Raw genomic sequence first — 11,450 nt, 5'->3', positions numbered from 1 at the left:
TTAGCTAAAATAAGTTCTTTGTATTTAACTGAGAAATTCAATGTCTAAGGAGTTCCAGAGCATTCTTCTGTATGGTCCACTTTACCTGGACAAGAAGGTCCTATGCATATGCAAACCAGACTGTCCTATCACTAATCCCATTTCTTTAAGACCCTTTATAAAAATAATGTACGCTTTGCTGCTTAAAATCTAATTCTTTTAACTGAAGACAAGCTTGGATCGGGAGCATTTCCCATGCCCTGCCAATTGGTGGAGTATATTTTATTGGCTAGCAGAACTCTGTAATGCATTTCAACTCACTCGATAAAGTCTATCCTGTTCTCTAAGAGAAGAGTCCATTGTTTTTGGTTATTTTCCTTCTTAATCATAAACAATGTAAAATTGCTTATAATGTATTGCTTTAAAGTTTGCATTACATTCATCAGCAATTGCTAATGTTCCCCTTTTTCCACTTCTTCCTCATCCTCATATTAATAGATAATATAAGCAATTTCCTACAAAAATACTCAGGATTTCTTCTAATACATTTATTTCCCATAAAAATTACTCCAAAAGCACATTAAAATAATCAGCACAGCTGACTGATTTTCATTAGGCTGCTTCTAGTTTTTTTAGGTTTTGACGATGAGAGTCATTTACTGTCTTTGTGGCTTTAAGCACAGGTATGCCTAATGACAGACAGATGCTGGGACTTGGATGCTGATTTTCTCTGTATATGCAGAGAATCTCTTCTGACCTAGAAATGAGGTAGTTGTCGCCTATATACTCTGTGGCAGACTCCTGGAGAAGTCACTCAATAGGAAATTAAAAAAAAAAAAAAACACCTTTACCCAGAAGGTATTTACTACAATAAGATTCAAATTGCCAAATGTTTTATCTTCTGGACCATTGTTTTTTGAACCTCATTTTGATTCTGCCCCTCGATATCATTGAGCAGAAAGGAGTTTTTTTTTTTTCCCATATAAGTACTAAATTTATTTTTGAAACAAATTAGAATTCATTGCAGAAGGGATTACTGTGGGAGTTTGGAGTGTAGTATTTTGGCAAGAAGCACATGAGAAACTTTCTCCCTGGGTATTTCTGGTCCCACTGGGGAGGAATACCAGGAATGCGGTGCCTCAATCTGTTCTCACAAGGCTTGTGGCTTGAAATTCACACACCCACAAGGTTTAGATAAGTGTCTACCCTGAGCTTGGTCCTTGTGGATGCTTCTCTAAGGCTTAAGAAGCATTTCCACCTTTCGATGGGTCTCCATCCCCATCTGGGCTGATGTCTGTGCAGTGCAATACTTGTTTTCTCATTAAGAAGTGAAAACAATGAGAGTGATGAAGAAAAAGTCAATGAAAAGCATGCCCTGCTTTGCATTAAAAAATTCAGTTAAAAATGTCAGTATACAACACATAAAAATTTCATTTACCTGATTCTACTCTTTCCCACTTTTGTTCCCACCCTACCAATAATCCTGCTTTGGAAGAAGGCTGCTTTATGTAAACTCTAAATCTTATTTTCTTATGAGTGTTTTCTCATGAGTCTTCTCACTCCTTTGTTTTGTTTCATTGGTTTTGTAGAAAGGCTGCTTCAAAAATCAGCCACCTGCTCAGAATGTCTAGATGATACAATTAAGCTCTCAACTGGTGTGAGCAGAAGTTTCAATAAAAAAAATTCAGTTCAGCACTCTACTCAAAGGTATATTGAGTTTAGACCATGGGATATGCTTTAGCTTCAGAACTAATTGCTTCTCAGGGAATTAATCATGTTAGGTTGATCAAATGTGACTGTAGGGAGAGATATATGTTTATTGACCAAGAGTTATATGCCAGGCACAATACTAGCTGCCAAAATGACAGGAATGGCTCACATTTATATTGTGATTACAATGTACAGGTCATGTTCTAAGCACGTTGATCCTTACTACAAATCAGAGAAAATGTTGCTGTTACTTTTTCCATTTTGTAGATGAAGAAACAGAGAGGGGTTAAAACATTTTTACCAGGACACACAGCTGTAAGTGGCAGGACTAGGGTTTACACCTAGAATTTTGGCTCCAGAATTTATGGTCTTAATCACTCTATTGTGGTGTGTTTGTGTATGTGTGTGTGTGTGTGTGTGTGTGTCTGTGCGTGTATGTGTATTTGTGTATGTGTATGTATTTTGCAAACAGTTTTATGAGTCATTGTTTGAAAGATGGTATTTATTTTTGCCCCTCTTCAGTTATTTTCTGTTACCAACTGTATTACAGTCAATACAGACTGTTTTGGTGTGCAATAAATTACATCAAATCTTACTGGTTTGAAAAAAAATGAATATTTCTGATCTGATTATATCTGTGAGTTAAGAATCAGAGCACACCTACCTAGTCGGGTTTTCTGCCTCAGAGTTTCTTATAGCACTGCAATTTAAGTGTTGGCAGGAGCTTCAGTCTTATCTGAAGACATAACTGGGAAAGGATCCTTCCAAACTCACTCATGGCTGTTGGCAGGCTTCAGTTCCTCACAGGCTGTTGTTCTGAGGGCCTTAGCCCCTTGCTGGCTGCTGACCAGGGTCCTCCTTCTGGTACTTGCCATGTGGTCTCCCCTTGGGCAGCTCACAACATGTCAGCTGGCATAAAGTATGATTTATTACAGCAGATTTAAAATGTTTGTGTAGAATAAACCTGTTTTCATAAAATTGTTCTTAATTCTGTGGCGTTCATTCGTTTGCACATAATTTGCTTATTTTAAAGGCCCAGGCAGTCATCTGTTTGGTAAAGGTGTTAGAAGGTGGTGTTTAGTGGCAACATGCATGTTTAGAAAGTCTTTTCTTAGTCTTCGAGTAGCATAGAGTCTACACTGTAGACCACACAACAGGTGTGAAATCAACCTTGGTTAACTAACTGAATTTATCAATCCAAACAAATCAATTCCAGTGTATTTTAGATTATAAGTGTATTATAGTAGGTAAGAATAAAGATTGTTTCTTTATTTGTTTACATTGATATATAGGTTAAATACAAAATGAAAAGGAAATATTTAAAGTTCTGACTCAAGTATTCAAGCAAATAAGTATACAAATAAGTATAAAGCACACTGCTAATGTGCTTTAACCTTATTCATCCTGCACTCTAGACACCTTTAAAAAAAAAAATTGTGTGTGTGTGATCACAGCATAGCCATTTATAAAAATAACTTTCCAGAGAACACAGGTGACAAATGTTATTCGATGTATAAAGTAAGAGTATCGTCAAGATGTTTACCTTCTTTCATTTATTGAGAATTTCTGTGGATGAAGATTTATGCTCAGCTCTGCGGAGGATTCAAAAATGAATCCAATCTCTGCCTCATGGAAATACTTACAGCATTGAAATCAGAGAAACACAAGGTAATGTACTGTAATTTCTCTGGGCTTCAGTTTTCTCATCTGTATCACAAAATAATGTTAATACGTATTTAATGTTTCATAAAACACTTGAGGTACATAATATATGTGATGTTTCTTGAACATAGTGAAAGTTTGATAAATACAACTGCTCACCTTGCATCTCTATGCGCATGTCTACTTGTCACTTTAGGAGTTAGTAGGAGAGAGAGGACAATGGCTCAGATAATTGAAGCACGAGGTAGAGAGTGGCAAATGCCATATGAAAAGTAGATAAATTACTATAGGAGTTTAGAAAATGAAAATATGTTTTTGGAATTGTTTCAAGATGATGGACTGAGCATATTATACAGACTCTGGCTCCCCCAATAGACCTTTAGAAAATATGGAAAATATATTGTTTGTGGAAAGTTAAGTTAAAAATAAGTTTAAAATAATTTGGATTGTTGTAAAGGATAGATTTTTTCCTGCATCTTTTGTAAGGTTGAGTTTCTGTCTATCCTGTGGTAAGGAGTCTTCATATAGATGGCCGCTCTAATTCTGTCTTGGATGACAATAACGTTTTCCTCCTAGCCCCAAAACAAGATATAAGGACTGTCAATAATTATTACAAAAATGAGAAAAATTAAAATAAGACAGTAAACACCAAACAAGTAAAACAAATATACAATTTTGCATTTAGAAAATGTATAAAATCCATTTAATTAGACATAAAAAATATTGACCTTTGAATAGGCAACCCAAGGATTGGGAGAAAATATTTTCAAAGCATACATCTGATAAGGGCTAATATCAAAAATATATAAGGAATTCAAACAACTGGATAGCAATGAAACAAAACCCAATCAAAAATGTGCAAAGAAACTAAATAGGCACCTTTCAAAAGAAGACATACAGATGGTCATCAGATGCAAGACAATACGCTTATCATCACTAATCATCAGGAAAACGCAAATGAAAACCATAATGAAATATTATCACCACCTGTTAGAATGGGTGTTACCAAAAACAAGAGATGTTAAGTGTTGGTGAGGAAGTGGAGAAAAGGAAACCTTTGTACATCGTTGGTAGGAATGTAAATTAATACAGTTATGATGAAAACCGTTTTGGAGGTTCCTTAGAAAATAGAACTATCGTATGTTCCAGTAATCCCATTTCTAGGTATATTATCAAGGGAATTGAAATCAGTATGCTGAGGAGAGATTTCCACTCACATGTTTATTGCAGCATTATTCACAATAGCCAAGACATGGAAGTAACCTGTCCATCATCAGATGAATGAGTAAAGTTTGGTATACATACCTAATGGAATATTACTCAGCCTTGTAAAAGGAGGAAATCCTGTCATTTACAACAGCATGGATGAACCTGGAGGACATTATGCTAAGTGAAAAACGCCTGGCACACAAAGACAAATGCTGTATGACCTCATTTATATGTAGAATTGAAAAAAAAGTTGAACTCCTACAAGTAGAGGGTAGAGGTCTTACAAGAGACTGGCGGAGGGGAAGTTAATGGAGATAGGAGAGATGTTGATCAAAAGGTACAGTTTCCACTAGAGAGGAGGAAAAAGCTTTAGTGATCTATTACACAGAATGCTGACTATAAAATTTATAATGCGTTGTATATTTTTAAAAATTTATCTTTGAAGTATAACCCACAATCTTGTCCTTTTCAATTTTATAACAAGTATAAACATATGTGCAGTATGAGAAATAATTTTTTGAATTACAGCTTAAAATCCATGTCCTGAGAATATAAGACAAAATATAAAAGACCCTTTGCCTATTTTTGTGTCCAATTCCTGTGCATTGCTGCAATATGAGTAGAGAGCTGAAAGAGTGTCTTTTTTGTCTTTGAAATAGATGTGAATGGCTTTCATATTTAAGTCTCTTTTCTCTATAGCTATCCTGTCTTAGGAATAGAAAAGCTGATTGTTCAAGCTGATTGTCAATAGTAAAGGCTGACTGAATATATAATACTGTGCTTATGGTTCCTTCCATGCATTGATGGTGGTACAATGACTATCTTTCTTACTGTTGTTGAGTGTCAACAATGAGGTGTAGTTTGAAATTTAGAAGCACTGCTGTTTGTAAACCTGAAACTTACGAAACATGGATGTATACTTAGACGATGATGATGATGATGATGATGACGACGACAATAATAACCATTTTGAACAGTTGCTATATATGCTAGGCACTTTTCCAATTGCTTTAGATGCAGTTTAATCTCCACATTACCTTACAAAGTAGTTTCTGTTATTGTTTCTCATTTTACAGATGAGGAAACTGAGTCAACAAAAATTTTAGGATTTGTCTTTAACTCATAGATTTGGTAAGTAGCATACCTAAGAGTCAGTTTCCATAGCCTAATCTCTGACCTGTAATAAACTCTTGACCTCTACACTATACTGCCTCTCAGGTAAGGGTTCTAGGTATTAGATTATGTGTGGAATTTATCTCATTAAAACTTATTTTCGGCTTGGATCTGTATTTCTCATATTTCTTTTTCTTACTGACACTGAATACTCCTGTGATGTAGTATATTTTTACACACTAGACTAGGGAAATAGGAAGGTATCATTTTGATGTGTCGATGTGGGTGATCATGCATCAAAACTATAATTTACCTCTCCCTAACATTTACAAGTTTCATCCAACCGGGGAAGGAGAGAAAGCAAACTAATAGCAGGATCTTCTCAACCTTGAAACAAGACATGGAATGCTCTGCTTTTGTGAGACCTGGGTGATATTGAAATTTTTCTTTCCATTTGAGCCTAGCTCAAGTATTCTTTATGAATTTGTAATATACAGTCAAAAGGTGCCTTCCTGAGCCTACTTAGAAAACAGTATTTATGGCTGACTCTTTTTATATATAACTTCCTCTTCATACTTGCATATCTGTGGAAGATCTCTCTCTCTCTCTCTCTCTCTCTTACTCTGGGTTTAATCTTTTCTAGTAGAAGAGTTATGCCTCTAAATACTTAGACATGTATTCTGTACTATTGTTCTATGATCAGAATTCTTTATTTGAGATATGCTACATGTCAAAATTAAAGGCAACTACAAGTATATCAGTATTGATGTTACCTATGAATGAAATAAAACTCCAAGATAATTTTTGTCAAACTGGATTTAAAAAATAAAGCCCAACTATATGCTGCCTATACATACATACATATATTCCAATTATATACCTAAAATTGAGAGTAAAAAGATGGAGGTATATGCCATAAGAACGTTTAAAAAGACAGATGCTATAGCTATGCTAATACCAAACTCATTAGAGTTTAATGTAAGAAGTATTAATGGACATAAAGGGGGCCACTTCATAAACTCAAAATGATCAATTCCAAAGGAAGTTATCACAATCTTAAACTTGTTTGCATCAAGTAAAATGATTCAAAAGGAGACATAAAACTATTGTTATTGCAGATGGCATGATTATATGCATAGAAAATCCAAAGCCACCTATGTATAAACTATTAGAATAAATTAATGAATCAAGCAAAGGTCAGTGGATGTACTGTAAACACACAAGAATCAATTTTATGTGCGTGTGTATATGCCACAAACAAAAATTATTGAAAAATAGCATTATGAGACCATAAAAAATGCCGAACACCTAAGGAAATAACTACAAAAATTGTGCATGACTTCCAGATAGAAAAGTATGAACAATTACTGAAAAAAAAAACATAACTAAGGAAGACCCAAATAAATGGAGCTATGTAACATGTTCATGGCCTGGAAGACAGAATATTTAAATCTGTCAGTTCTTCTCAAATTGATCTACGGCTTCAAAACAACTCCAATTTGTGTGTGTGTGCGTGTGTGTGTGTGAAAATCAACAGGCTGATTCTAAAATTTACATGATAATGAAAGGAATTCATTATTTTTCAGACCTTGAAAATCTTGAAGCTCAAAGCTTTGCTCAAAGCTTTACTCAAAGCTTTAGGGCTTATAATACTACATTTTTCAAATATTTCCCCACCCCCCAGCTTTATTGAGGTAATCAACATACAAAGTGGTATATATTTAAGGTGAATAATATGACTTGATATACATATATATTGTGAAATAATTACCAAAATCAAACTAGTTAACACATCCATCATCTTACATAGTAATCTAAGGTAATCATTTTTTTTTGTATGTATTTGTTGAGAACCCTTGAGATTTACTTTCAGCAAATTTCAAGTATACAATATACAAATATGGTATTATTAATGATAGTTACCATGCTGTACATTAGATCTCCAGAACTTATTAATCTTGTAACTGAATGTTTGTCTCTTTGACCAACATCTCCCTTTTCCTTCTTTCAATTCTCTTCTTCCTGCTCCCAGCCCCTGGCAATTACTACTGAGTCTCTGCTTCTGAGTTCAACTTTTTCAGATTCTACATATAAGTGAGATTATATAGTATTTGTCTTTCTGTGTCTAGCTTATTTCTGTTTGCATAATTTCCTCCAGATTCATCCCTGACATCTGAGATTCCAGAATCTTCATCTTTTTATGACTGAACAATATTCCATTGTAATTGGTATCTTATCTTTATAGATAGAGAGATGCATAGATATCACATTTTCTTTATCAATTTGTCTTAGTCCATTTAGTGTTGCTGTAAAGGAATACATGAAGCTGAATAGTTTATAAAGAAAAGCAGTTTATTCGGTTCATGATTCTTCTTGCTGGAAGGTTCAAGATAGGGAATGTGGTGAAGGCCTTGGACTGCTTCTACTCATGACGGAAGGCAAAGGGGCGCTAGTGTGTGCAGATATCACCTGCTGTGAGAGGAAGCAAGAGAGAGATGGAGAGATGCCAGCTTTTTTTTTAAATAGCCAGCTGTCATGAGAACTAATAGAATAAGAACTCTCTCACCCCCAAAAGAAGTAATTAACATATTGATGAAGAATCTGCCCCCATGATCCAAATACCTCCTATTAGGCCTGGTCCCCAACACAATGACACTGGGGTTCAAATTTCACCATGAGATTTGGTGGAGAAAAACAAACCAACCACATATAAATGATAACACTATTCATTTATTATGGAAACTGGTTTACTTCATATCCTGGCCATTGTGAATAATGTTATAATAAACATGGGAATGAAGCTCTCCCATTTCCTTTGGGTATATGCCTAGAAGCCTAGAAGTGATATTCCTGGACAATATGGTAGTTCTAGTTTTAAATTTTTGAGGCATCCAAATTCTGTGTTCCATAATATTTGTATGAATTAAATTTTCCACTATCAGTGTCCTAAGGTTCTCTTTTCTGTATCCCATCACCAACACTTGTTATCTTTTTTTTATAATAGCCATCTTAACAGGCATGAATTAATATCTCATTGTGGTTTTAATTTGTATTTTGGTTATGATCAGTGATAACGAACAGATTTTCATACAGCTGTTGTCCAATTCATTGTCTCTTGAAAAATGCCACTTCAGATCCTTTGCCCATTTTTAAAATTGGGTGATTCAAGTTTTTTATTTTTTTTTGACACTGTGTTGTTGGGGTATTTTTACATATATTTCAGTTTTAGCCTGTTTTCAGATACAAGGTTTGCAAATATCTTCCACACCATACGTTGGGATTTTGTTGACTTTTTCCTTCAGTGTGCAGAAGCTTTTTAGCTTGATTTAATCCTACTTGTCTATTTTTGTATTTATTACTTATGCTTTTGTTTCATATCCAAAAAAATCATTGCCAAGGTCAATGTCAAGGAGCTTTTTCCTATATTTTCTTCTAAGAGTTTTACAGTTTCAGGTCTCATATTCTGTACTTTATGCATTAGATATTCTACTTATTAACTTTGAATTTTAAAGGTGCAAGATAAATATTTCAACTTCATTGAGATAGTAACATGTAAAATTTAGAAAACTGTATTTAAATTGGTTGCCCTGAGCACATAAGTAATGTCTTAACTTGGCAGTTATATCTTAGCAACCAAATTTTAGTTTGACACATTCTTCTTGAAAATGTACTGGAAAAGGAACTGAAGATATCTTAGCCCTTAATGAGTTAAGGTGTAAAAATGGAGACAAATATTAATAAATCGCACTGTTAGTTTATTATAATTTTTATAAGTGTTATATAGAACCCATACATAATTCTAAGAGGAAGTATAACAAAAATACGTAAAGCAGTACCATGACTGACACATAGTATGCTCTCAACAAATGTTTACTAGTTTTTGACTACCTAGGTCTTGAGTTAATTCTCCCAGACAATAGAGTTGTAAATATTCAATCATTTTACCTTGCTGCTATTTTATCTTAACCTGGCAAAATCTATTTGCTGTGATAACAGTTAATGTTATGAGAAGACCTAGACTAATGAGTTAGAAAGAAAGGCTTTCTTGAAGAACTGATTTTTGAGTGAAATATGAAGAATTTAAAAAAGATTATAATTAGTCGCTCTTAGTTAGGGAAGGAGGTTTTAATTAGAGGGAAAAAGCAAAGAATCTGTGACAGAAAGGGGCATATCTATTCAGAGTGAGAAGAGAAATAGGCAGGTGGCACCTTTTGGACTCTGCTAATGATTTTTAGAGTAGAATAAGAAAAATGAATTAGAAAAGAAAACAGAGTAAAAAATGAGAATAAGACAATTGAGAAGCTATTGAAAGTTTTTAAGCCAAGCTTGTCCAACCTGTGGTCCATGGGCCACATGTGGCACAGGATGGCTTTGAATGTGACCCAACACAAATTTGTGAATTCTCTTAAAACTTTTTGAGGTTTTTTTTTTTTTTTTTTGATTTTTAAAAAGCTCATTAGCTATTATCAGTGTTAGTGTATTTCATGTGTGGCCTGAGACAATTCTTCTTCCAATGTGGCCCAGGGAAGCCAAAAGATTGGTCACTCCTGTTTTAACCCAAGAATTAAAAAGATAAGATTTTACACTTTAAAAAAATCTTCTGGTTCAAGGCCAGAGAAAACTTTGGAGGGAGACAGAAGTAGAGCAAGGAACTGGATACAAGGTAAGAGTTTGAGGTATTTTGTCACAAGGTAGTTCAAACATTTGGAGTGAGATTTCATAATCAGTCCTGTTATCTGTTAGTTGTGTGATTGTTTATCTTTTCTCACCCTGTTTTCCAATATATATCCTGGGGACAGCCATTATAACCCCCTGATGAGGTTGGTATAAGTATTCAGAAAAATAATCTATATAAAGCACGCACTTACACAGTGCTTGGCAAGTGCTGGAGATCTTTAATGTCATATTAGTGGAGATGGAGAAAGTGGACTGTGTTTGGACAAAATCAAGAGGATTTAGCAATTGATTGGCTTTACAGTATGGAAGGAGAAGTCAAGGGTGGCTCCCAGGTTTTAGGTTTAGTAAGCTGGGAGAGAGAGGGGACAAAGAAGGCCTAAAGTTGGAGGAAAGATGGTAAAGCCACTGTCATTTATTTTGATCTTCAGGTGCCTTCGTGTCCTCCACGTGGGAATGTCTACTAGGCAGTATACAAACTCATCTATAAGAGTCGTGGTTGGAGTTAAAAACTCGAGAATTGCCAGCTTATAGAGTATGGAGTGAGAAGAGAGGAGTGACTCATTACTGGCCATTTATACATGATTCGTTGTGCTGTAAGCACAGCTTTATTACAAATAATCAGGATTATTAGATTAGTACAAAAAGAATTTGATTTCACCTCTATTCTAAGGAGTTCTAACCAGATAAAATTGATGGTTTTCCTTGTCACTATATACGCCTAAAATTTTCTCAAGAAGTAAAAACAAACAAAGCATATAATTAAGTAATGTTATAAAAGCAATTTTAAAAATTAATCAAGAATTACCTCAAAAATGCCAGAAGGAAGTTTCTTCTCCTTTTGAATAAACAAACAATTCATTTTTTAATCTCAAAGACAATGTAGGGTGAATAAAACAAGCTGCAGAGGGATATATTTGATATAATACCAGTATAATAATAATAATAATATATAAATTAATAATATAATATATAAATTCCCCATATATACAAAACTTTAAAAATATATTGTTTAGACCAGGTGCAGTGACTCACGCCTGTAATCCCAACACTTTGGGAGGCTGAGGCGGGCAGATCACAAGGTCAGGAGATTGAGATCATCC

General features: G+C 34.5%; 1 long non-coding RNA gene across 1 annotated transcript; it reads right to left on the bottom strand.

Moving 5' to 3' along the window:
* Window positions 1-7,329: 7,329 nt before the first annotated feature.
* On the bottom strand, window positions 7,330-11,218 carry LOC112624411. The gene is made up of 2 exons (XR_003119396.1): window positions 11,156-11,218; window positions 7,330-8,142 (listed from the first exon to the last, which is right to left on the bottom strand). It is a non-coding gene; the product is annotated as an uncharacterized LOC112624411 (long non-coding RNA).
* Between the last annotated feature and the right edge of the window lie 232 nt (window positions 11,219-11,450).

The sequence above is a fragment of the Theropithecus gelada genome, chromosome 5, assembly GCF_003255815.1.
Source record: "Theropithecus gelada isolate Dixy chromosome 5, Tgel_1.0, whole genome shotgun sequence".
Taxonomy (NCBI): domain Eukaryota; kingdom Metazoa; phylum Chordata; class Mammalia; order Primates; family Cercopithecidae; genus Theropithecus; species Theropithecus gelada.
Note: the sequence above shows the minus strand (reverse complement) of the source record. Positions and strands in the feature narration are given on the sequence as shown.